The sequence below is a fragment of the Polyodon spathula genome, chromosome 1 (assembly GCF_017654505.1).
Source record: "Polyodon spathula isolate WHYD16114869_AA chromosome 1, ASM1765450v1, whole genome shotgun sequence".
Taxonomy (NCBI): domain Eukaryota; kingdom Metazoa; phylum Chordata; class Actinopteri; order Acipenseriformes; family Polyodontidae; genus Polyodon; species Polyodon spathula.
The window spans coordinates 56,623,619-56,650,144 of record NC_054534.1 but is presented as its reverse complement, the minus strand read 5'-3'; the positions used below and the strand labels follow the sequence as shown (position 1 = coordinate 56,650,144).

The following is a 26,526-nucleotide window of genomic DNA, read 5'->3' as shown; positions in this document are numbered from 1 at the left end:
CAAGCTTCTCGTTACCAGCCCTATCTTTGCACAGATACAGAAGAGACTGCAGAAAGACGCTGCCTAGCCGGAGGCGGATGTGTGTGTATTTTTCATTGTAGAGGTTATAATTACCTGTAACTATTGATGTTTACCTATCATGCGCCCACTATTTTAAAGAAACCAAGTGACATTTTACAGTTAAAAATAGATTGAGTTGGGCCCTAGTCTATTAATTGGTATTGCTCTGTCTGCCACTTGCACACATATCCTATACTAGGTTGTTTTGCTCTCAGTTACCAGGACTGTTGCTGTTCTGAGGGCAGGGGATTGCAGTGTGGTCCCTGGCCGCGAACAAAATTTCTCCACACAAGGATCCTCCAATCTTTTTGTTTTATATATTATCATGTTTATTTTATAAAGATGGCGGTGTGGGAGACACTTTAAACTAAATGACTGTCAGAAATATCGCCTCCATTTGTAACATGGTAAGTGAACGATACACAGACGGCACAAAACTTATGCAATGTAGGGTCACAATGTGGAAGGTTGATTAGAGGGGACCGGATCGATGGATGTGGCTTCACTTAATGTTTGGTACATTACCGTCATCATGTCGGTGATGCCAATGAAAAGAACCACACACAGGCCGTAAGAAACATGTGAATGTGGATAATGAGTTGCACGGCAACCGACAATTTATTCATGGGCACTCAATAAATAAGAATTATTTATTATTGCATGTGGCAGAGCAAAGCTCTGCTCTTTAGAAATTGGCAGGGATGGGGTTAACTTCCCCTACCTGCCTGGGTTTATTATGTTCAGGTGGCTGGGGTTGATTAGTTGATTAGGTTGATTAACGATCAATCAGCGCCCAGCCACCTGATATAAAAGGAGGCCTCTGCTTCTCATTTGGGGAGAGGGAGCTGAGGAAGCAGGTTGGTGTTTGTTTTGTGGTTTTTGAATTTTCTAAATCCAGTGAAGGCATTGCCCAGCCTGGAAACTTTATTTTTGTGAGTTTTGTTTTTGCTTTATTTGTGTTTGAGTATCTGTTATTTTGCCCTTGTGCACTTTATTTTTGTTTATTTATAATAAAATAGTTATTTTTTTGAACTGCAGTCTGTCTCTGGGCCTCTATCCACTCGCCAGCCTGCCACATTGCATAATAATATTGCATTCGAGTTTTAGATTTAAAGTAATGTTTTATCTTCTATTTTCTGTTGAAGTGATTTTAGTACCAGTTTTGTTGTACTTGAGTTGACGCCCTGTAGGGAAAACTCACAGGCGTCTTTCAGAACCACCTTCAATCTGTTACTTAAATAATCAGGAGTGTAAACACAAATATCTGCATGAAAAACACCAATAACACCTACAGACTCAGAGTAGCCATATTCATGAGCTGGTAAGTGCAGATTTAGCAGGCATCTCATATCTCAAATTTATGGCACCCGTTATTTTCAAATTCTGAATGTCCCTGCTCAGTCTTCATTAAGACCCTGTTCTGACCAAAAGCTCCATCATTGCAGAAACTCTTTTATTGTGAAAATGGATGTACTTGTGGTTCTACTCCACTTGTGCGTTGGCTTTTGCCTATTCTTGAAGAGGGGGTGGTTATCTATTCAGGAATAAGATATGGATATGGATCTGTGAGGCAAAAAATGATCCAACTCCAATCGATCTGAATATATGAATCTCCAGATAAAAGTACACATATAAGGGTGATATAAAGACTGGAGAACAGGCACCTCCTTATAGCCCCAGTATTGTTCGGAGGAATGTTTTAACCATGTTTCTACACACTTGGATAAACAGGTTTCCAGATATGTGTAAAGTTGTGGCATACGTATGCACAAACATATGCAAGGGTGCTTCCACTGTGTCCTTGTTGCAGGCATATGTATCACTAGGAGAATATAATAAGAAGTCAAGTCTACAAGCACTTGTAGGGCCATTTGGCTGACAGGCCATGTTACTCACTGTATGCATCACTTATTGTATTGTAAAATCATTATAATGTTTGCAAGTGAAATGGCATTACTGAGAAAATGGGACCTGGGTCACATTGTCTGGGGGAGCAATCCAGGTAATCGATATGGCTACCTGAATTCATGCAACCCACAATTCAGGCCTTGGCCAAAGTGATTGCCCTGCATCATCTGTTTTCAAAGTGGTAGTGTACCAGAGAGATGAAATGGCCATTGGTTCTAAATGATTTGTGAAGTCCTCTGAGGTAAGGCATAACAACAGACAGCTGGGGCAGTGTGTCAAGCTGCAAGGAGATGGCCAGGTCAAAATGCAACATTAGTGTGACATACTAACTTTATTGTAAAAAAATGATATCTTCAGATGTTTTTTTTTTTTAAACAAATTTAAAACGCATTAAGTTGCACTTTCTGTTATTTATTCTGTTGAAAGGAAACAGTATGTTTAAGTGAACTCATAGACCTCTGATCTCAAACATACATGAAACAATAAACTGAGCCCTGTCGTTGTATTGACTGTGTTTTAAGTAATGTTTAAAACCATTACAAGCAAGAAATGTGAAGGTGGAAGTAAGGGAGATGGTTCAGAAAATTAAGTCATCTTAACTAAATGGCAAACATTGCTTACAAATTTCTCCTACAAAAAGTTGCTTCATAAGTTTCATAAAAAAAAAAAAGCTTTCTGGTGTTACATGGGCTTAACAATCAAAACCATATGATTCAGGCATTATCATCTTTCATAGGGGAAAAACAGCATATTTCTGAACAGGTGACAGTATATTAGGATACTAGTGTTTTCAGTCCCCAGTAGTCCTCTTTTGAGTTAAGAGGCACTGTTTTACTGTCTTGCCTGTCTACGAAGTGGAAAGGAAACATAATGCCTGTTTGTATTCTACATTTCCGTAGCAGTGTGATAGAACACTGTTAATTTTCAGAGACTCTTGGAGAAAAATATACATGATATTTCACTTAATATGTTCCTACAGATAATCACAAAATAATTCTGTTTCAAATAAGGTCGATTTCCTATTCTTGTGGAGATGTGTAACAAGCTGATACAAATGACTAATGTTTGTAGTTATCTGATTTGGTCAAATGTACAGTGTAATGTAAATTATTTTGCAGTGTTTGATATGGAAACATATATAATAATGAGAATTGTAAAGTTTGTATCCTCCATCTGTATCTGCATCAGTCACTGCAGTACATTTAGAGGGAAAAAACGATCTGAAATAAGTTTTAATTAGAAGAAAAAAGTGTGTCTGTTAGAGTGAATATATTTTATAATATTAACATGAAAAATAAAAAAAGCCTTTACAAGCTGCCATCCACACTGCACAAACAATGGTCAATTCGCATACATATGGAGAGAATATTTAAAACTACATATAAAACTAAGTCTATTTCATTACAGTAAATCCAAATAACGCATGAAAGGCTGATAGGAAGTTAGGAGTTTTGTGAGAAGTTTGTGGAAAATCCAAGACAGTTATCTTGTTCACACTGAGGACCCTAAAAGGATAAACTTTAGTGTTTGTTGCATTGTTAAAAAATATTTGCCCATGCGAACACCACTGTATTTTTTTCTGTAAATTATTCAGCAATAAAACACTATCTTGTGTTGGCTGATCCATTTTTGTATGACACTATGATACTTTAAAAGGGGGAAAACACTAATATAAGAAACACTAAATTCACTTCAAGACAGTTGTGCCAAAAGAGCTTTTTAGGTCTTGGGGATGCAATGTAATTGCAACTGTAGTCTGGATAATATAATGCTTTTGCAAAATGCCATTTATTTGACAGTATAGTGTAAACAAAGCCACACTTCAGCACTCTGTTATTTTCAGTATAAAAATATTGGCAAACTTCGTGGGGTTACTTGCTGGTTTTTTTGGCAGTGGGTAGTAAGTGTTATTTCCTAATTGCTTATGCCTCAAAAGTATAGAAAATGGCTATTATTCCCCACAAACTTTGCTTTTGTGACCAGGACAGTGATATTTTGAAATTTACCTATTTTCCAGAACATTGAAGATAGATTCAGTGCTGAGTAAACTTGGAGTAACTTCTAGAACTTTCTAGAACTTTCCAGTAATATAAATAGTAGTATAAATACAGGGGCCTTAAGCCCACCAGTTCAGTTTAGTTCCAGCTGCCTAAGTGGATAAATATCTGCATGTTTCTGAGATGGCATCAAGAGGCTGCAAGCATCCGGCAGACGCGTTTTGCTATGTCTGCGGCCAATTTATCAAGACAAGAGCGAAAAAGTACTCCGTGGAAGCATCTGCTAAGATGTGTGAGGCCTACAAGACATATTTCGGCATGCCTGTCGGGGATCAAGATAAACCCTGGGCGCCTCATTTCACCTGCGAGCACTGCAAAAAAACTCTGGAAGATGGACAATTGTTGCTCGGAATTTTATGTTATAAAATTTGTTAAAATTTTTAAAATTGTAAAAGTTTTTAATTTTGAAATGTTTTACAATTTTCAATGTTATTGAAAAAATATATCATATATGAAAAATGTTGTGAGAATCTCTTACACATTAGTCATGGGTGAAATAAATGTATTTTTGTAGGATGGTACAGAGGGGAAAAGAGAGCCATGAAGTTCGCTATCCCAAGAATTTAGCGGGAACCCACTGACCACTCAAGCAACTGCTACTTCTGCATGGTGGACCCTTCCAAACGTCGGACTGGCAAGAATGCACCTGCTGTCACATATCCGGACCTTCCTTCATCCATCGCCCCGGTGCCACACTGCCATGAGCTCCCCGTACCCACTCCTCTGGAGAGAGAGCAGCCGTCTTTAGAAGAGAGCAGCAAGTCAGAGAGCGAGGAAGACGTTATAGATCCAGATGACAGTTTCAGAGGTGGAGCTGAGGAGAGAAACCCATACTACCCCAACCAAAAAGACCTCAACGACTTGATTAGAGATCTTGGTCTCACCAAGTCCAATGCCGAGCTTTTGACGTCTAGGCTCAAGCAGTGGAACTTGTTGGATGAAAGTGTGCAAGTCGCAGATCAGAGGAAGCGTCACCAACCTTTTTCCAGCTTCTTCACCCGTCAAGATGGGCTCTGCTTCTGCCACAATGTGACCAGTCTGTTCGAGGCAATCGGAATCGCCTGTAACCAGAATGAGTGGCGCCTCTTCATTGACAGCTCATCCAGGAGCCTCAAAGCCATGCTGCTCCATAATGGTAACAAATACCCGTCTCTTCCCCTGGCTCACTCGGTGCACCTCAAAGAGGATTACAACAGTATCAAGACCTTGCTGGATGCCTTGAAGTATGATGAGTACGGCTGGGAGGTCATAGGAGACTTCAAAATGGTGGCATTCCTGATGGGTCTCCAAGGCGGTTTTACCAAGTTTCCCTGCTATCTTTGCCTTTGGGACAGCAGGGACACCAAGGCGCACTACCACAGGCGGGACTGGCCACAGCGGACCGAGTTCTCTGTGGGGAGGAACAACGTCAAGTGGGAGCCACTGGTGGACCCCCGGAAGGTGCTGATGCCACCACTGCACATCAAATTGGGCCTTATGAAACAATTTGTCAGAGCTCTAGATAAGGAGTCGGCAGCCTTCAAGTACCTTCAAGACTTCTTCCCTAAGCTGTCCGAGGCAAAGGTTAAAGCCGGTGTCTTCGTCAGACCACAGATAAAGAAGATCCTGGAGTGCAATGAATTCCCCAAGAAGCTCATAGTAAGGAGAAAGCAGCTTGGAACAGCTTTGTCGCAGTGGTTTGGGGCTTCCTGGGCAATCACAAGGCCGAAAACTATGTGGAGCTGGTTGAGACTCTGGTGAAAAACTACGGCACAATGGGCTGTAGGATGTCCCTCAAAGTCCATATCCTTGATGCTCATCTTGATAAATTCAAGGAGAACATGGGAGCGTACTCGGAGGAGCAAGGTGAGCGCTTCCACCAGGATATACTGGACTTTGAACGCCGCTACCAAGGACAGTATAACGAGAACATGATGGGAGACTACATTTGGGGGCTGATTCGTGTAAGTGATTTACAGTATAATTGTAAATCTTGAAAAACTACTCACTTATAAATCTTTTGTAGTCATTTTTGTATTACTTTAGTATAAATACATGTTAATTTGGATTCATATGTTGTTTTTTTCTGACTTTATGTGAACGAAAAGACACAAATTTGCCCATTTTCTCATTGGAAATAGGTAAATTTCAAAATATCACTGTCCGGGTCACAAAAGCAAAGTTTGTGGGGAATAATAGCCATTTTCTATACTTTTGAGGCATAAGCAATTAGGAAATAACACTTACTACCCAGGAACAAAAATTGTGTTACATAGTGTTATCCTCAAGAGGGGGTAGAGTGGAGATGCTTGTATGTAAAGTATGTCACATCTTGCCTGTCAGGTACTTGCCTTTGCCGTTGGTTTCATGTTAGTTTTTGAAAGAAGTGCATGCCATAGCAAACATGTAGTTTAGTATTTCTTTAAATAAACCAGGTGCCATACTAGGTTAAAGCTCTCTGTTAGCATGCGCTTCCAAGGTCATTTGACTTCTGCAGCATATTCTGGATTAAAGACTGCTAGTCATAGGGGGAGCAGTTGGTAGGTTAATGACAGTAAAGAAGACATTAAAGGGTGAAACGATCAAGGCAGTGTAAGACTACATGGAAGTCAGGTGTGCAGATAGTGCTTTTTCTCATCTAGTAGTGGTACCAGATATATTTTTTGCAATGAAAATAAAGCGTTTCTTTCAGTATGCACATATGATCCCTGCATATCAAATGTACAGTAAGAGTCTTGGAATTATTTCAGAAGGTATAACTACTATAATGTATAGATAATGTTCTCAGACAGCAGATTTGACTGACTTGCATATGAGTTCTGGCTTATTGGTTATGCAAAGAAGTTTTTGCTTGGGGAATCTTTGAATTTTGATTTCGGCTGTTGAGTATCACCAAGTAAGTAGACTACCCAAGTATTATTATTTTAGGCTTCGTTTGACTTTGAAATATATATATATATATATATATATATATATATATATATATATATATATATATATATATATATATATATATGGTCCAGTGTCTGGGTGAAAAACAAAGTCATATGTAAGTGTTATAACTTTTCCTCCTCACAATGCTATTGAGTAAAACAAATAAAAAATAATCAGTGCTGCTGACATGCGATACCACAAGTAGACTTAATTGGGTGTCTACAAAGGGGGCTTGCTTGAATTATAAAAGAGGTTAATGAAGATTTAAAACCACAGTGGTAGCAAGATGGTTTGCTTAGCTGTAGCCTTGTTCTGCAATGTAACTGAATATAGCTGCAGCTGACCCGGTCACCTCTTGTAAAATAGTTTTATGAAATGGTTCATTGCACTTGATCTTCTGTTTGGTGCACATGCACTGAGTATTACAGAAATTGAGGTTCTAAGAACAATTTACAGTCCAGTGACCACAGCTTGAAATCAATTTATAGTTAAATGGGAGCTCTTTGAATTAATCAAGATCTTCCATTTTATAATACAGTTAAATAATGTTGCATGTTAGCTAGGTATCCTGGCAGGAGAGTTACAGGGATAGTGGAAATGTGTTCAAGGGGCTTTATGAGGTCACTGGGTAAGTGGGGGCTACTCCTAGAGGTTACTAGTATGTAGTACAGTACTAGCATGAACATACCAAACATAGATATGTAACTGGCCTTTGCATAGACCGGTACAGTCATGTCTAGTCATTTACAGGAGTAGTTGTGGTTCTTAGAAGTAGCTGTGCTTGTGCATTGCTAGTTTAGTTATTTTATTGCTTTTTTTATTGTAAACTGTTTTCAAGAATTGTACCTCCTGGTAGCGTGCTTAATAAAAGACAGATGGTTCACCCACTGCGTGATCATGTAAAATGTCAGTTTACCAATTGACTGCTTTAGTATGCAAACAGGTTAGCATTTATTTGTGCATTTATTTCAATAGTATGTTTTTATTATTTGCATTGAATGTATGTAAACCAACAATGAGAGTTTTTTTTAGTTTTTTTTTCAGGATAAATATATTTCATTTGAACATGTATAAATTGGCTCTTCCTAAACACCGCTCTTAGTTCAGCCTGACACATTTAGCATCTGTGAGTCCCTGTGAGAACAGCTGTTCTATAGACCCATTATTTTGCCACTTACCCATGCTATCAATTGCTATCGTTGCAGACCATTATTGTTCTTAATGGTCGATCACAGTATGGCCATTACAGTACTAGCATTCTTGTCTGATCATATTCATAAATTGTGAAATGACAATGGTAAGAAATATGACCAGACTCTTGATTACATAATTTGCCATTTTCAGTCAGCTAGTCTTTTTTTTCTGTCAGCAATATGGCCACAGTAACACAACTCTGACTTGCAGTGTGAGATTGGTCACATAATTTTGGACTGCAGTACAACAGAGCTCAAAACCACTTAACCTCCTAATAGATGTACAAAAGAGCATTATATTTCATCTGCATGCTGTTGCGTTTGTGTGCCAAAGAAAGGTTCAGGATTCAGAAAGGGAAAGAGAATTACCAAGGTAGGCAAGTTATGGAAGTTACTATGAAAAACTAATGGTGGGGAGACCAGATGGCCAAATTTAATACTCCGTTACATAGGCTGCTTTTAGTTTAAAGCCAGAAGGTTCAGAAGCTGTCCTGAAATGACCTGTAAGGCTCATTGAATTTTCTGCTTCATGCTTGAAGGGTCAATTGTCCTTTCTGAAACCATCCTCTGCGCCACTTTAAAACTTTCAGCAACAGATTTTTAAATAAGTTCTTTGTTCTCAAAAGAGTGAATACAGAGTGAAAATTGATAAGGGACACACCTGTCGTCAGTGGTGGGAATTACAAACAACAACAAAATTATATTATCCCTGGCGCACACCCATTGTCAACTACAGTAGTCCCATTGTATCGAATTGTTACTCGGTTCCGAAGTATTTTATCTTTATTTTTTCAAGCAATATGTTGAAAAACTGTTGAACAAATCCAACACTGTTTCATATATATATATATATATATATATATATATAGTGACAAATAAGAGGTTTGTCTAAACTTGTGCGCATTAAGGCAGGAGAGACAAGTACAAATCTGTCCACACACAACAAAGTTCAATGTAAAACAGGGCAGCACCTGGTTTATTATTCCACAGTTCCAAAAGCAGATCAGTAAACATGCAAGGGTCAGGTACACGTAGCAGGTTATCCACACAAAACAGAGTCAGTCCACAAATCAGGTAATCAGAACAGTCCAGGTCAAAACTCACAGGTATCAGTAACTCAGTCTCGCAAACTTTTTTTTCTCTCTCTCTACTTCTTGCAGCAAATGCTGTCTCCTATGCCTTCACTATCTGAATGGGGCTGTCCCTTTTTGTATCATACAAACGTCCCATCATTGTGACATAATTTCCTTTCATGGGGCTGTCTGGGAAATGCAGTCTCCCTGGTTCGGCCATCTTGCCAACAAACTTGCCCTCACGTACCTCCCATTAATGACCCTACCCCTTGTTCTATTACATATATATATATATATATATATATATATATATATATATATATATAGAGAGAGAGAGAGAGAGAGAGAGAGAGAGAGAGAGAGAGAGAGAGAGAGAGAGAGAGAGAGAGAATGAATGAGAGAGTGCAACCACTAATCAAAATGAAAGGACATGCTGAACAGTAAAATTGCAGTTGGCCTGTCACATGTAATGAATGACATTGGTTGACTATATCTTGTTTTCTTTGCAGCAAGTTATTGTTTTCAGTGTGTATCCATTAGTATCTGCCGAAAATATTCCCGATACAAGTCCTGCCAGTGCCTTTGCTTTTCCACAGTTCTTGCTGTAAGTGATATTGAAAGAGTTTGCAAATAAAGAAAGAAAGCATCCATTGACTTAATACCCCCAGGCATTTTCCAAGCTGCATTCTTGTTTTGCTCTGTTTCTTCCTTTTTGTTTTACATACATATAAAATTCTACTTATTGAATGTCTGTTGAAAGGCGATTTTTAAAATATATATTTTTTTATTTGAAATTGTACGTTTGATTTCAAAGAATAATAATGATGTGCTCTTGAATGTATATTCTTGTTGAATTCTTGTTAGACAGAGAGATCTTGAATGCCTAATTCAGTGTAAACATTGGATTATGTTTGGTTGAATACATCTTTCTCTGCTAATGAATTTCAATTTTGGAAGTAATATTAAATTATTGTTTGTAGGGTACTGTACAGAAGTGAAATTAGATTATACAACCTGTACACTTTACTTTGAATTGGTTTTAACATTGTAATTACAAGTACCTTGTAGTCTGAAAGACCTTATTGTGTTTTCTTGCAGGGCACCAATGCCTCTGCTCTGGAAAAAGACATTGGTCCAGAGCAGTTCCCAATCAATGAACACTACTTCGGATTGGTCAGTGTAAGTAACAGGCACTTTTGCTCAGCCTCATTGTTTCAAAGATAAAACGTATACTTACACGGTTTAATTAGGTAGTGTTTGTAGAGTAATAGTTTTCTAGCTGTACAAAATCAGTGGGTTAACTGTTAATTTAAACAGTAACATGTAAACCTGTTGTGAACGAACACATTTAAAATGTTTTGAATATCCTTTTAAGCGTGTTAAATTCTGTGGCTTTGCATATAGAAGCCATCATCATCACCACAGTGACCCTAAACAATGACCCTTGTTCTCCCTTACACCTCCGTAGAAGTCTATAAGCAGGCTGTTATACAGTCGCTCTCGTTTTTACTGTGACCTTAGAGGGGGGGAATACAGGTAGGACGCTACAGTGGCATAGATCGCAATAGTTTTGCTGAAGTATTGATCAGTAGCACTGCTGAGGTGTTGTAATTATGTCTGTGGCAGTAAGTTTTATCTGGTGTGCCATGTGTGGTGTTTCTGTTTTGTGCGATTAGTAGTTTAATTGAATGTAAATCATTTTCTGTTAGTGCTCAGCTTTAAGACAGCTGCAAAATTAATAAAAGGAATATAAATTTACTTCCCTTTTGAAGTGTCAATTATTAGGGTTGTTTTGAGACTGGAGTTTGGAAAGACTTGTTAGTTTTTTCAGTATTTATTATTTTTTTTGTGACAGTTTGAGTTGCTACTGTAACTCGGTGTTGCAGGCGCTGTACTTCTGTCGGCCATTCTGGGAGAATGTGCTGGCATACAAGGCCCAGCAGAAGAAGAAAGAGAACCTGCTCACGTGCCTGGCTGACCTGTTTCACAGCATCACCACGCAGAAGAAGAAGGTCGGGGTGATTCCTCCCAAGAAATTAATTTCCAGGTTACGGAAAGAGAATGGTGAGTGTCGGGCACAACAGAATTGTCCATTTTAACAAGTCATTGTTTTTTTAATGTGAGAAATATTGGGAGGCATTATTATTATGATAAAGGGTTATTAAGTAGTTGTGAACATATGGCTCAATTTTATGCCTTGGGTTCCTCTAATTACTTGATAGTGCTTATTTAACAGACAAAGAAAGAACAGACTAGTTGAACATTAAAAAAATGTGTTTACTCCTAAGTTAGTATTAAATTATTATGTATATTATATATATATATAATATATATATATATATATATATATATATATATATATATATATATATATATATATACAGTGCCTTGCAAAAGTATTCAGACCCCTGACCAATTCTCTCATATTACTGAATTACAAATGGTACATTGAAATTTCGTTCTGTTTGATATTTTATTTTTAAACACTGAAACTCAGAATTAATTATTGTAAGGTGACATTGGTTTTATGTTGGGAAATATTTTTAAGAAAAATGAAAAACTGAAATATCTTGCTTGCATAAGTATTCAGCCCCTGTGCTGTGGATGCTCCCAGTTTGCACTTAATGGTGCACCAGTCAACCATATCAAGAGCTCTGCATAACACTGGCCTGTATGGAAGGGTGGCAAGAAAGAAGTCGTTAATCAAAAAGTACCATCTGAAAGCATGTCTGGAGTATGCCAGAAAGCATGAGAGTGACCCAGCTGCGATTTTGAAAAATGTTTTGTGGTCAGGTGAGACCAAGATAGAGCTATTTGGCCAAAACTCAAAGCCCTATGTGTGGCGTAAACCTAACTCTGCCCATGCCTCAAGATACACCATCGCTACAGTGAAGTATGGTGGTAGCAGCATCATGCTGTGGGGATGCTTCTCATCAGCAGGGACTGGGAATCTTGTTACAATTGAAGGAAGAATGGATGGAGCAAAATACAGGAAAATACTGCAAGAGAATCTGCTTCAGTCTGCTAAAAAACTGAAACTTGAGAGGAAATTCACCTTTCAGCAGGACAATGATCCCAAGCACAAGGCCAAAGCAACATCGGAATGGCTGAAGAACAAAAAGGTGAATGTCCTACAGTGGCCCAGTCAAAGTCCTGATCTCAATCCCATTGAGAATCTGTGGCACTATTTGAAAATTGCGGTCCACAAGCGTCGTCCAACCAACCTGAACAACCTGGAGCAAATCTACCAAGAAGAATGGACCAAAATCATTCCGACTTTGTGTGCAAAGCTGGTACATACTTACCCCAAAAGACTGTTATTGCAGCGAAAGGTGGCTCTACCAAATATTAATGTGTGGGGGTTGAATATTTATGCAAGCAAGATATTTCAGTTTTTTATTTTTCTTAAAAATATTTTCCAACTTAAAACCAATGTCACCTTACAATAACTGATTTTGAGTTTAAGTGTTTTAAAAAAAAATATCGAACAGAACGAAATTTCAATGTACATTTGTAATTCAGTAATATGAGAGAATTGGTCAGGGGTCTGAATACTTTTGCAAGGCACTGTATATATATTATATATATATATATATATATATATATATATATATATATATATATATATATATATATATATATATATATATATGATATATAGAAGGAAGTTACTTCAAAAATATGAAACCATGAAATATATTAAGTATGTATTAAACATATCCTACCTTTGTGAATAATGGTATTGTGATGGTCTTAAGATGAAACACTGAACTTCCTACACGTCATCAGAGAACACTTATCGTTCATCCAGAATTCTACCCCCATCTTCCTCTCTCCTCTTTCTATTTTTTTCTAAATGGGTCGTGGGCTGGAATGTAACAAGGAACCCTTGAACGGGCCTTTCGAAGAAGCTGGAAGCATTGAACTGTTTGTAAAGAATCGCTGATAAAATTATTGTAGAAGCTCTGGATTGTCCTTCCTCAGCAAGATGTCTCCTTCAGTACAGTTTTTAGTGGTAACATAAGCAGCATTATCAGGATGCAAAGTTGAAAGCCGGTGTAAGTTAGAAGGTTAGTTAGCGCTGTCGGCAAGATGAGTCGACCAAGGCACTTTTCTTTTTGACAAAAAACGTTTTAAACAGGTTCTCAAGAAAAGTTCCTAGTACTTCAAGTTAGCTTCATCAGTTGCCTGGGCAACATAAAAATGAAAAGAAAATGGTGAACTTTCAGCGTCCCATCTGGAGTATCAAGATGCACACTTGCTTTCCGGAAGATTCAGAAATGTATTATCGGCAGAAAGGGTAAGAGCACATGGCCAATCATATAAGCAAAATTCAACTTCCAATGAATAGCAGCTGCCCCTGGTTATGTGCTTTTATGATTGGTTGTTTTAAATTACAGGGCGTATTTTATTAGTCCTATGCCCTTCTCCTGAATTAAAACAATGAAAATGTAATTGTGGCTTGTATTTTCATATTGTCAGTATGACATTTATTGTCAAATTAATGTTCCTGGTCTGACACAGCTGGGCATCGTAAACACAACATCAGCCACAAGATAAATATCTTATTCAGCAAGTCTTCTGTTCTTTGGAAGATGTGCCTGTTTTCTTTGAAGCTTTGAAGTTTGAGACTTTTTTTTTCTTTTTCTGTTTCAAAGTATAAACAGACTTGTAATAATACACATCTGAGGTCTCTTTGTCAAATAATGTTTTTCTTTGTAAAAGAGGTTGTGTGTTAAGAAAATATTTAACCCCAAAGTAGATTATACATTGCTTCCATATACAAGTTTTTGTCACCAAACGTTGTTTTTGTTTTAATCCCGATGGAGCTATTAGAATCATCCTCAGTACAGAAGTATGTTGCACCATATTGTGTGTGTATGTGTGTGTGTGTGTGTGTGTGTGTACATATATATATATATATATATATATATATATATATATATATATATATATATATATATATATATATATATACACAGTGTCTATAGAAAGTCTACACTCCCTTTCAAAATTTTCACCTTTTGTTGCCTTATAGACTGGAATTAAAATGCATTACAATTTTTTTTTTTTTTTTCATTTATCTACACATCCTACCCCATAACTTCCAAGTGAAAAAAATATTCTAGAAATTTGTAGAAAATTAAGTAAAAATAAAAACAGAAATAGCTTGGTTGGATAAGTGTCCACCCCCCTTGTAATAGCAATCCTAAATTAGCTCAGGTGTAACCAACCGCCTTCAAAATCACACAACAAGTTAAGTGGCCTCCATCTGTGTTAAATTGTAGTGATTCACATGATTTCAGGATAAATTCAGCAGTTTCTGTAGCTTCCCTCTGCTGGGTAGTACATTGTAAAGCAAATACTCAAGCATAAGCACCAAGGCACTTTCAAAAGAACTGCGGGACAAAATTGTTGAAAGGCAGAGATCAGGGGATGGGTATAAAAAAATATCAAAGGCCTTGAATATCCCTTGGAGCAAGGTCAAGACGATTATTAAGAAGTGGAAGGTGTATGGCACCACCAAGACCCTGCCTAGATCAGGCCATCCCTCAAAACTGGATGACCGAGAAGAAGGAGACTGATCAGAGAGGCTACCAAGAGGCCAATGGCAACTTTGCAAGAGCTATAGGCTTGTGTGCATGTACAACAATATCCCAAGCACTCCACAAATCTGGCTTCTATGATAGGGTGGCAAGAAGGAAGCCATTACTCAAGAAAGCCCACCTTGAATCCTGTTTGAAGTATGCAAAAAAACACTCAGGAGATTCTGTAGCTATGTGGCAAAAAGTTTTGTAGTCTGACAAAACTAAAATTGAACTTTTTGGCCTAAATGCAAATCGTTATGTTTGGCGCAAACCCAACACAGCGCATGACCCAAAGAACACCATCCCTACTGTGAAGCATGGTGGCGGCAGCATCATGTTATGTGGGTGTTTCTCATCGGCAGGGACTGGGGCACTTGTCAGGATAGAAGGGAAAATGAATGGAGCAAAGTACAGAGAAGTCCTTGAGGAAAAGCTGCTGCCCTCTGCAAGAAAGCTGAAACTGGGACGGAAGTTTACCTTTCAGCATGACAACAACCAAAAGCACACAGCCAAAGCTACACTGGAGTGGCTAAGGAACAAAAAGGTAAATGTCCTTGAGTGGCCCAGTCAGCGCCCCCAACCTAAATCCAATCTTAAATGCGTAGCGTGACTTGAAGATTGCTGTCAATCAGTGCTCCCCAAGGAATTTGACAGAGCTTGAACAGTGTTGTAAAGAAGAATGGTCCAATATTGCCAGATCTAAGTGTGCAAAGTTGGTAGAGACCTATCCCAACAGATAGCTATAGAGATAGTATTAACTCAAGGGGGGTGGAGACATATCCAATTATGATCTTTCAGTTTTGAAAACTTTTTTCTCCTTAACAGTGTGGAGTATGGCGTGTAGATAAGTGGAAAAAAATCATTTAAATGCATGAAACTCTGAGTCACTGACACAACACAAAAAAGTTCAAGGGGGTGTAGACTTTCTATAGGCACTGTGTATGTATATGTGTATATACATATACACATTTGGATTCAGTTGTGAAGTGGTCAAGTGTTGCCTGCGCACACTGGCAAAGCAGCTCATCCTCTTTGCATCTATGTTGCACCCAGCTGTAAACTAAAATAGCAGCAGGTTTGGCTGTCTTAACAGACCCATTTCTTGATTCCATCTGCAAATGGATTGAATGTGCATTTGAAATCAGTCCTGTTTATTTCTGTTGGCAGCAGGATGTTATCAAACCGTTGGGCCCCAATTAGTTTTGCAGACTAGCAGCAATTCATTTTTTAAACTCATCTTGATGAAAATGTATGAGTAATCTGTGACCTTGGTGTAACATCTGGTTGCAGATGGCATTGCTACTTGCTGGCTAAACCATTTCAGCTATTAAATATAAACAGCAGAAACAAAGACAAAAAATAATTCTAAATGCCATAAATGGAATTGGCCAATGCCTTTTAATTGTTCTAGATTTATGTGGGCTGATTTTTCGTTTTGCAGTGTTTCAGTTTTGGCACAGTTTAGGAGTAATCCAGGACCACACATAATCCGTTGTTCCCTTTCAAGTACGAAATGTAGCCATTAATGAATGGGTGGTTACCTCGTAAAGGCCCGAAACCTGAATTAGATATATTGAAGCTGCTCAGCCAAGTCTGTTTAAAGGACTGCGCGCACAGATCTCAACACCACTTTTCCTTTTAAGAAATCAGCGGACAGGGGAGTCTATATCTGTGAATTATGACTATAATTTTTGCTAATTATTGCGTTTTACATAATTTATGCGTTATTATGTGCCACCAAACCGACCTGGTGCAAAAGTCATCGAACCGGCCCACTGCTGTCCGGTGCTTACGCCCCCGGTCTGGTGCAAAACTGGTCTTGTTCGGGTCTTTACCCACCTGGTTGCTATCTATAAGCAGATTGAGGCAGCACCTGCACATCTGTATACTGTACACTGCACTGCTTACGTCTTGCATCATGTTTTGATTTTATTCCTGCGACACATGCAAAGCCAGTCTGCCTGTTGACAAGCATAGCAGATGCTCTTCCTGCCTGGGGCCAGAGCACACCAAGGAGGCACTGGCAAACTGCAGTTTCTGCTAGTTTTGTGCATGCTGGAGAAACATCTCTCCTGCAGCTCTACAGAGAGCTCTGCATTCCACACACCTGAACACACTCCTCCACACGTTCTTCTCCAACAGCTTCTGCTAGAGAGGTGTCTGTGTCCTCGGCCCATGGCTCTGTGCCAAGGGAGACTGGTACACACCCGGGAAAGTAGCCCACGCAGGCAGCCGTCTTCACAGTCTTCCTCATCTTCCTCTGCCTCTCCTTCTTTTCCCCCGAGGAACAAAAAGAAGAGTCACCATTCCGAATGATTGGTGGATTCAGAGCGGATGGAAAAGCTCTGGGCAGCTGTTTCGCATAAAGGAAATGTTCCAGCAGAATTATTGTGTTTGGAGCCACCTGCCCCGCCTGTCCCGTTGGGGTCCCGGGGGCTACGACCACAGATTGGCAAAAGGATGACATGCTCTCCATCTCTGAGGCCGTGAGCAAGCAGGAGCTGGCGTTCCCATCTAAGGCCGTCGAGTTAGACAGCATATCCCCTGCGGTTAAGCTCTCTCTATCGGAAGAGCTTCTACCACTGATCAAGAGGGCCACTGTAGACTTGCAAGTCCCCTGGCTTACAGAAGATGAGACAAGGCAGTCCATCATGGTGCACTGATGTTAAAGGACATCTGGGTACTTGGGTACTGGGTACTACCGTTAAGATGGGCTACTCGCTGCAGTTCAAACCCGGTCCCTCTCCCTTTCAGGGCATTAATGTAACATCAGTCACAGGCCCACAGTATGCATTGGAGGTGTCTCAGGAGGTAGCAGCTGTGCTGCAAAAATGGGCTATTCACATGATAAATCCCCTCCAGTGGGAGAAAGGGTTCTACTCCAGGCACTTCCTAGGGCCCAATCGGGATGTGACCTCTGTCCAATCCTTGACCTCAAGAAGGTCAACCTGTACCTGAGCCAAAAGAAATTCAAAATATTGACGATGCAACAATCAGGCCAAGCGACTAGTTCACTTCGGTGGACCTCAAAGACACCTATTTCCACATCCTGTGCTCTGGTTTTATGGGAAGTACCTGAGGTTCGCCTTTCAGGGAACAGTGTAGGAGTTCCGGGTTTGGCCTCTCTCTAGCTCTCCGTGCCTTTTATGAAGTGCATTGAAGCTATTCTGGCGCTATGGAGACTCAAAGGCATCAGAGTACTCAATTATCTGGACGACTGGCTCATTTGTGCCCATTCTCCAGCACAGGCAGACGCCAACACAGAAATTGTCACCGGCCGTCTTCAACGGTTGGGCCTTATGGTGAATCATGCGATGAGCCAGCTCACGCCTTCTCAGACTTCTAGGTAGCACTGGGCAGTGTCACTAAAAGCGAGGTCATTACCACGGATGCATCCAGCCTGGGCTGGGGCGCAGTATGGAATGGCAGGGGGACGCAGGGGTTGTGGAACCCCCCCTTAGCAGGGTCTCCACATAAATGTTTTCGAGCTGCAGGCAGTTTACCTGGCCTTGCAGATTGACGCAGGAGCACAATCTTTGCGTCTGAAAAGTGCAGGGAAAGAAATGAACGTAAATCAGCAACAAGATTATTATGTTGATTAGCTACGCCGTGTGCGAACAGGAGCAGTTTAAAGTTTTGGGAGGGAAAACGACAATAATAAAAAAATTAAATAAAAAAATGTAAAAACATCTTTACAATAACAATAGGCTTCCCAAGCCAGCTTCTAAGCCTAATTGTGTAGTTCATTTGAGAAGTAAAGACACACATTCACCTGAACTATTTAAAAATGAAAGATTAATTTACAGTTATTATAATTAAACTAGAGTTAAAAGAAGCATTGTTGGGGAGGATCCATGGTTTATGTAATGTCGATGGGATCAGTTAAGGATATAGTCTTGGATGACTTCTAAAATGGTATAAATTAAGCACATTGTCTTCTTTTTTTATAATTCTCAATATCTTTGTATTGAAATACTGTTAACTCAGGTATTATTTTTTAAATTCTAATGAATTAATCGTAAAATGAGGACTTAAGTAATGCAGTCTGCCTTGGATGGTTCACCATGACACGTGTTTTCACAAGCATGCACAGGCACCGTGCCATATCCATAACAATTACAATGCCCTGGTCATTCTGAATGGAATTTAAAATGAGGATAAATAATTTTCAGGTGGAATTTTCTTATTATTTCTGCTTGAGTTTCAAAAAAATTGGATACCTGCAGGGCATGTTTAAAAAATATTGCAAGGTGTCAATTTAATTATTTCATTTATCCATAACACTCAATCTGAAGATAATCAAGATTTTTGTCCAAATGTTTGTCTGATCGTATAGCTTCTTTGCTCTTTTTAGTACTAGTGAGTAAAATCCAGCAGAATGACATTGTACAAAAACCATTTAAGTCAGTGTAAACTAATTGAAATTAATGTAATTAATTTACATGTTGAGAATTAATTTGGAATGTTTAATCAAATGTATTTATCAAAAACTCATAATTATTTTTCTTCAAAATGTAAGAAATATGCATCAGCAAGATACTCCACCGTTAGTACGTTACTTTTTAGTTTGCTGCATTTGACTTTGTGTGCCTACTGATACATTTGTGTTCTCTCTATTATATTTTTTTAATAGTGTACAAAAGTACACAACATTGGGTATCTCTCTTCCCTTGCCCCTTGCATCATTTTGGAAAGGTTTTTGTTCTTCCCTCCTCTCAGTTCGCCCTATTGCAGATCTCTTTGATAACTACATGCAGCAGGACGCCCACGAGTTCCTCAACTACCTGCTGAACACGATGGCAGACATTCTGCAGGAGGAGACGACCCAGGAGAAACAAAACGGGAAGAACGGCAGCACCACCATCGACTGGAGCAGAGCAACACGATCGAACCCACTTGGGTGCACAACATCTTTCAGGGGACACTGACCAACGAGACACGATGCCTGAACTGTGAAACAGTGAGTTCTTTAACAAACCCAGCTCCATATGATTTACTTGTTGTCTCTATTACAGATCTTTGGCAGATAAAGGAGAAGTGGCTTAGGGTAGAATTGAGTGAAATCCTTTCATTTACTGACATCAACTGACTTTTACTTTTTCATATTTACAATATGTTCTATCATTCTCTGTACCTTAGGCCCATGAGGATGCTTGGTTTTTATTCACAAAGCACCCCATTCTAGTTACTTCATGCCTGCATTTGACTGCTGAAAATGTTAGGGGTGTTTAGCAGAAATAAGTTGTTTCATTAAAAATGAATACGCTTTTAATTATTTTATCAAAGTTTGAATGTGTACATTTCTTTTGAGCTGTGTAGTAACAATAGATATGTGTTGCTCCCTGTAGGTCAGCAGCAAAGATGAAGATTTCCTTGACCTTTCGGTTGAAGTGGAGCAGAACACATCAATTACACATTGTCTGAGGTATGAAAAAATGAGACTGGATCTGATTATGTACTGGCTCCAGCATGTTTTTATTTTCTGTTCTGCTGCTCATGAGAACTGCAGATAACTTCTTTCTTTTAAGTTTGAAATCTCTCCTACTGGGGTTTGAAATGGCACAATAATCTGTCACCCTAATTTTAATATCTGAATGTTACAATTTTAATTTAAAGTGATCTTTTACAGGGATTTCAGCAACACAGAAACACTATGCAGTGAATACAAGTACTACTGTGAAATGTGCTGCAGTAAACAGGAAGCACAGAAAAGGTCAGTCTGCACCAGGACAAGAGGAGCACTATCGGGAGAAACTTGCTCTAGATTTCTGATGAGAAATCTGTGCTACAACAAAATGGGAAATAGTATGTTGGCTTTGAGACATCTCACTTTCAAGTATTACAGACTATGTTATGTGTATTTGAACAAAGAACAATTGTCTTAATATTGATCCCAGTTTGACACAGTAATGAAAGAAAATACTTCTGCAAAGTAAATGTAGGATATGTTTGTGGTGGAAAGTCAGTGAGACAGAGTAGCAAAGTGAATTTGCAAAAGGGATACTGCTAGGAGTTCGTAATATAGAGTATACCCTGATATTGATATGGTGCTGCCATTGGATTTTTTAAAAGTATATATTCAGGGCTTCTAGTTTTCCGGTTTTATTTTTGATCACGTGATGTCCCTTTAAATATATTTTGAGCCGGAAGTTGTTTCTTTTTACCCTCATATTGAGTTAACAAACCACGTGCATTGCTCTCATTTGATTCTAATTGAACATGTATTTCGTTCTGGCTATACTCGCCAAATTCAGCTTAATAATTTCCACTGCGTTGGTTTCTAGTAGTGCGTCGTTAATTTAAACAATCTGGTATTCAGTTAAGGCTTAACTACTATTAATTAATGTTTAAAAAACTAGAAGCCCTAGATATATTATAATAACAATATAGTTTAGGGTTCTGTGCAAGATACAATCTGATATTCACCCGTTCAAGGTCAGTGGCCAGTAAGCCAGCTCGTGGGTAGCTGCTCTGACTTCTTGTAGAATGGATACCAGCTTCTAATATGATATTCGATATCAAATGGAATACTTTGTAATCTTGAAAAGCTATAGTAGCGTTGGGGTCAATTTGCCTATTTGCATCCAAGTCCAATTTTTGTCCCTTTATAAACAGAAAAGCTGTACTGAATTATTTAGATAGTGACTGTTGCTGTGATTTGATGTTGGTGTGTACTTTTAGTGGAGGAGTTAATCCTGACACGCCGTGTTTGTTTTTGCAATGGCGCAGGATGCAAGAGAAGAAGCTGCCGATGATTCTGGCTCTGCATCTCAAGAGGTTCAAGTACATGGAGCAGCTGCAGCGATACACCAAGCTCTCGTACCGCGTGGTGTTTCCTCTGGAGTTACGCCTCTTCAGCACGTCAGGCGATGCTGTCAGTTTGGATTGCATGTATGATCTAGTAGCTGTTGTTGTCCATTGTGGAGGGTATGCTTTTTTACCTGTTGAAAGTTTGAAAGCTCACATAGCACTTGCCATATAAATAACTGTCATAAAAAATGCCACAGCCAAATTAATAAACGAACCTTTTTATGGAGCTTGCACAGTGTGTAACCAGTGTGGTTGCCCCTCAGATTCCATGGGAACTTCATTAATCTGCTAGCAATTCATAATAACATCATAACAAAGCAACTGGTCAATTTCAAAACACTGAACAGACAACAAAGAACTAGCCGTCTTACTTCATTGTTAGTTAGATTGTTGCAGAGATTTGCCTTGTAAATGTGTTTGCTTTCTTGTAGAAAATGTATCCACAAAAGGTACAAAATGGTGGGATGTTTGAGCAGAAGCAGTCCAGAGTAACAGAATCTTGAACTTCGTGTCTTTTTTAAATTTTATATCTGGCACATTTTTCTTTGTATATCATTTGTGAGGTTAGGAGTATTTTTGTGTTTCTGTCTACTCAGCAATGCCAGTGCCAAGTCCCGAAATGTAGTTGGGAATGCGTTTTGGCAGCATGATATCTGAACTTTGACAGTGTCATTGGGAGCAACCACAGCTTTTGCTGTTTGAAAGTTGTTTCCAGGTCAGTTTTAACAATATTATATAACAAATCAGGAATAATATGGCTTCAAAATAAATGTTAAAAAAGTACCTGAAATTGAGTTTTATATAGATTGTTTTTCAGAAGCACTGTGGCGGAGAGTAAACAGGCTATTTTGAGTCACAATCTTAGTTATAGTTGAGGCCATCCTGAGGAGTTAATATTCTTGCATTCAGCTGTCGGTACTAAACCATATATCCTGAGACCTATACCAATCCATATATTAACCTTGACAAAGGCACTTTGTTACAGGCACACTCCATATGGTCTCATATCTTGTAAAGCACTTTGTGATGGTGTTCCATTGTGAAAGGCGCTATATAAAAATAAATATTATTATTATTATTTTTCTTACAATGATACCTGCTAGCACTGGGGTAATTCAAACAATGAATTATACAGTAAGCTAACTAATATAAATGTTTTCTCCCAGCAAGTACAATTCTTCTTGCCAGATAGACATTGAGTTATCTTAGCTATATGACTGGTTGGGGGAAAAAAATCATCAACCACTTTAGGGGTTGTTTGAATTTAGGAATGTGTTGGTTTTGTTCCAGGATAGATAGAAATGTTCATTTTAAAAAAAGTGATGTATATGATAGGTGAGCAGATGATATGCTTTTTATTAGGAGTGTGGTTCATTTTATACTGGAATAGATACAGAAGCACTTGGGTGGCTAAACGTTTTCCATGGGGGATTAGCTGGTATCTTATATATCAGACCCAAGAGACATAATATTTATAAATAAGATGCTTAGTCTGTGTTTGCATTGGATTTCATGTGGAACGTGGTAGGAAATTGCTAAATGTCTTGTCTAACATACAGGGTAGCTCAGCACATTTATTTTTTTAGTAGTGAACTGTTTGGGAAGAGGGGTCAGAGTGTGACAACCCTGAGACTGGATTAACTAATTCATGACATCAAATTAAAAAACAAATCTACAGAAAGTGAATGTATGATTATTGTTTTCGTTTGTATTATTATTATTGTATTTGTATGTGGGTGGACCGTCCTAATCATTATTATTGTATTTATGTGCGGGTGGTCGAGCACTGTCCCTCTTTTATTATTTACTGTTTGAGACCAGCGAAAAATCCGGTTTTATAATGTGTAGTCTGTGGGGATGGAGTTAAAACTGCTTCCCTAGAACTCTTGTGGGAATGAGGCTTGAGCCTTAATAAAGTAATTTATTATAGGTAATTAAGGCTCCAGCCGCGAATGTAAAAGGACCCACTGTCGGCTCAGAAGGCGGGGAGTGTCAGAGGAGAGACATGAGTTTGTGAAGAGAAGTAAACAATTGCTATGTATGCAGGTTTCACAAACTAGCATCCTACTTGTTACTGTTTGTTTGTTTGGCCCTTGTGCCCTTTTTGTTTGGTGTTTTTGTTTTGTATACATTTTTATTTTGTTTATTATTTAATAAACGTGCTGAGCGCCGTGCCGTTTCAGTTTTGCGCCCCCATTCCTTGTTTTCCGGAACCTGATGTCACCTCTCACATGCCACACAAGGCCATACTCCACATCTACTCTTAACTGCAGGGAACACACAATAAATGCATCCACTTTTTCCAGTATCCATTTTTTCTTCCATTCTTTTACAGTGGTCCTAACAGAGGGCACTACTTTACCATAGTGAAAAGCGATGGGTTTTGGCTGTTGTGTGACAATGACATTGTAGAGGTTAGTATGACGAAGGTGCTGTACCTTGCTATAGTTTTCCTAGTGTATGCTTTTGGGGTCTATTTAGTCAATCCAAAAGGTGACAGATCTAAATACTGAAGTCCTTGGTATGGGCTGCATATTTTTACAGACTACAAAGCACTATTGCATTGGTAGATATTTGATGTTCGTAACCTTGGTACACATATGATCACCATGCCTGTGTTTAGATCCACCTCTTAAGATCAATTGAATAGACCCCTTTGGGCCATTCAAAGTGTTTAGTTCAGTCTTAAATTAACTCCTATTTTTTAAAAGAGGGAAAATGTCTGTTAATTAAATTAAAAAAAAAAAAAAAAACAGAAACAAACAACCAAGTTTTCTTAAGCACCCTCGAGGAGTTTGCACAGTTGCATAATTGTTTTCTCTTTACAAAAATAGGGGTGTCTACAAAAAACAGCATTCTTTGCCCATGCTATATCTGCATGTTAAAAGTCAGATCTGTCTTCATTCAGCACATAAGAGCTGGCCAGTTATCACAGGAAAGATAGAAAATGTTCAAACTGCCAAATGTATTGTGTACTTTTTTATGATGCATCTTTGTGACAGGACTGGAAGGAGGTCCTGTCATAATTTGCCCTCACGACCACCGGCAGCGCTGTGTAGGGTTGACTGTGATTGGATCAGGAGGCTGAACTCTGACCATGCAGGAAGTTCCGGGTCAGGCAGCCATCTTGGCCCAAGGTAGAACCATGCGGCCGTCGGGTCCCATCATTGCAATCAGCTGTGCTGTTCTCGTTGATTGGCTGACGTGGGGCAGCGTGCTGATTGCAGGGGTGGGACTTGGCAGTATTTAAGCAGTATGATTTTGCCATTCGCTCTCCCTGGGCTGAACTGAAAACACATGCTGTGCTTGTTGTGTTGCTTTCATTCACTGCTGTTATTCACAGAAGCTTGAAAACCTTGGACACTGTGTTGGATTACCGGAGTGAGGAACCGAGGACTGGCCATTAATCTGTGAAAGGGAGCTAAGAAGCGGTGAGAGGAAACCCACCACAGTACCACAAAGAAACCCAGTGCTTCCTTTGTTGTTATTTATTTTGTAACCGTGACCTTTTTTGTTTACTCTTTTTATTTCAAACCTGAGTTTACCATTGCTGGTATTCCAGGTGGTTTTCTTGTTTATTTTTTGCAATACTGGACTGGACTGGACTATTTTTATTGTTTTTGTAAAATAAAACCCTGCCCTGATACCATTGATGGTACAGGGCTCTAAGGACTAATCTCCATTTCTGGCTCCTGTGTGCTGTCATTTCTGGTCCTTCCCAAAAGCTCCACCCACTACCCTCCCACACTCATTCATCTGGATTTAAACCCCTGTTAAAAGTGTCTGGTTTATTTTATAATACAGCTTAAACACTTTCTATTGAACCATGGATACAACCAAAACAGTCTTACACAATGTCTGTAGCAGCCCTTAAGTGACACAACTGAAGTTAGCATGAAGCATTATAATACACTAAGGCAAGTGTACAATGTAAACATATATAATTCTTCCATTAAATTTAATTGTTAAACTGTGAAGTGTTGCTATTATTAAATAATGATTTGATTATAAACTGTATTTAGTTTAATTATGATGTGCACTATTTATACTAAGAATAGCTCCAGAACAGGTTGGCAAGTTTGGCGCCACGGTTTAAATTGTATTTTATATTTATATATATATATATATATATATATATATATATATATATATATATATATATATATATATATATATAATAGCAGGCAACCAGTATACTGAACCGACATCAAGAGAAGGCATTGTCTTTAATTTAGCCATTTCTTGTTTGTTTTCACAGAAAATTGACGTCCAGGCTATTGAAGAATTCTATGGTCTAACCTCTGACATTTCCAAAATCTCTGAGTCTGTATACATTTTATTTTACCAATCGAGAGAATACATTTAAAGATTAGTAGACTAAAAATGAGGAACATTTGCATCCCTTCCCCATTCCTATTAAGAGGATATCTGGCAATAACGACAATATTCACTAGCTGCAGATGGACTGCTGCACCAGTGAGTAATCAAGGGCAGGATAACTCTGCTTGGTATGATTCTCACATCTGAGGCATTCTTTACATTATCCAGAGCTTTAATCATGCAGTCACTTTATCTGTTCTGAGTTTAGGATCAACGAGAAAAGATCAAGTTCATCCAATTTTGTAGGAATCTATATTAATAATAAAAAAACACTATCTTAAGATATAATGCTTTCAGATCAAAAGTAAACCTAGACTTAAAGAGAAATTGGCATGCTTACCCAAATGTATATAGGTAGTGGTTTTAAAATGATAAGTACCCAATACCATTTGTCTTGATTGAATCCTGCCTGAAGCAAATCCAAAACTCCTGTGCTATTACCGACAGCCACTCTAATGAAAAAGAACACAATTGCATAATGTGTTTTATATATAAATAATACTGATCAACATATAGTTATATTCAGTTTTATTACATAAGAGTA

The 26,526-nt window shown here is 38.6% G+C and overlaps 1 pseudogene; it reads left to right on the top strand.

The window, feature by feature from the left end:
- The first annotated feature begins 431 nt into the window (after positions 1-431).
- LOC121321762 lies at positions 432-25,968 on the top strand (annotated as a pseudogene).
- The last annotated feature ends 558 nt before the right edge of the window (positions 25,969-26,526 follow it).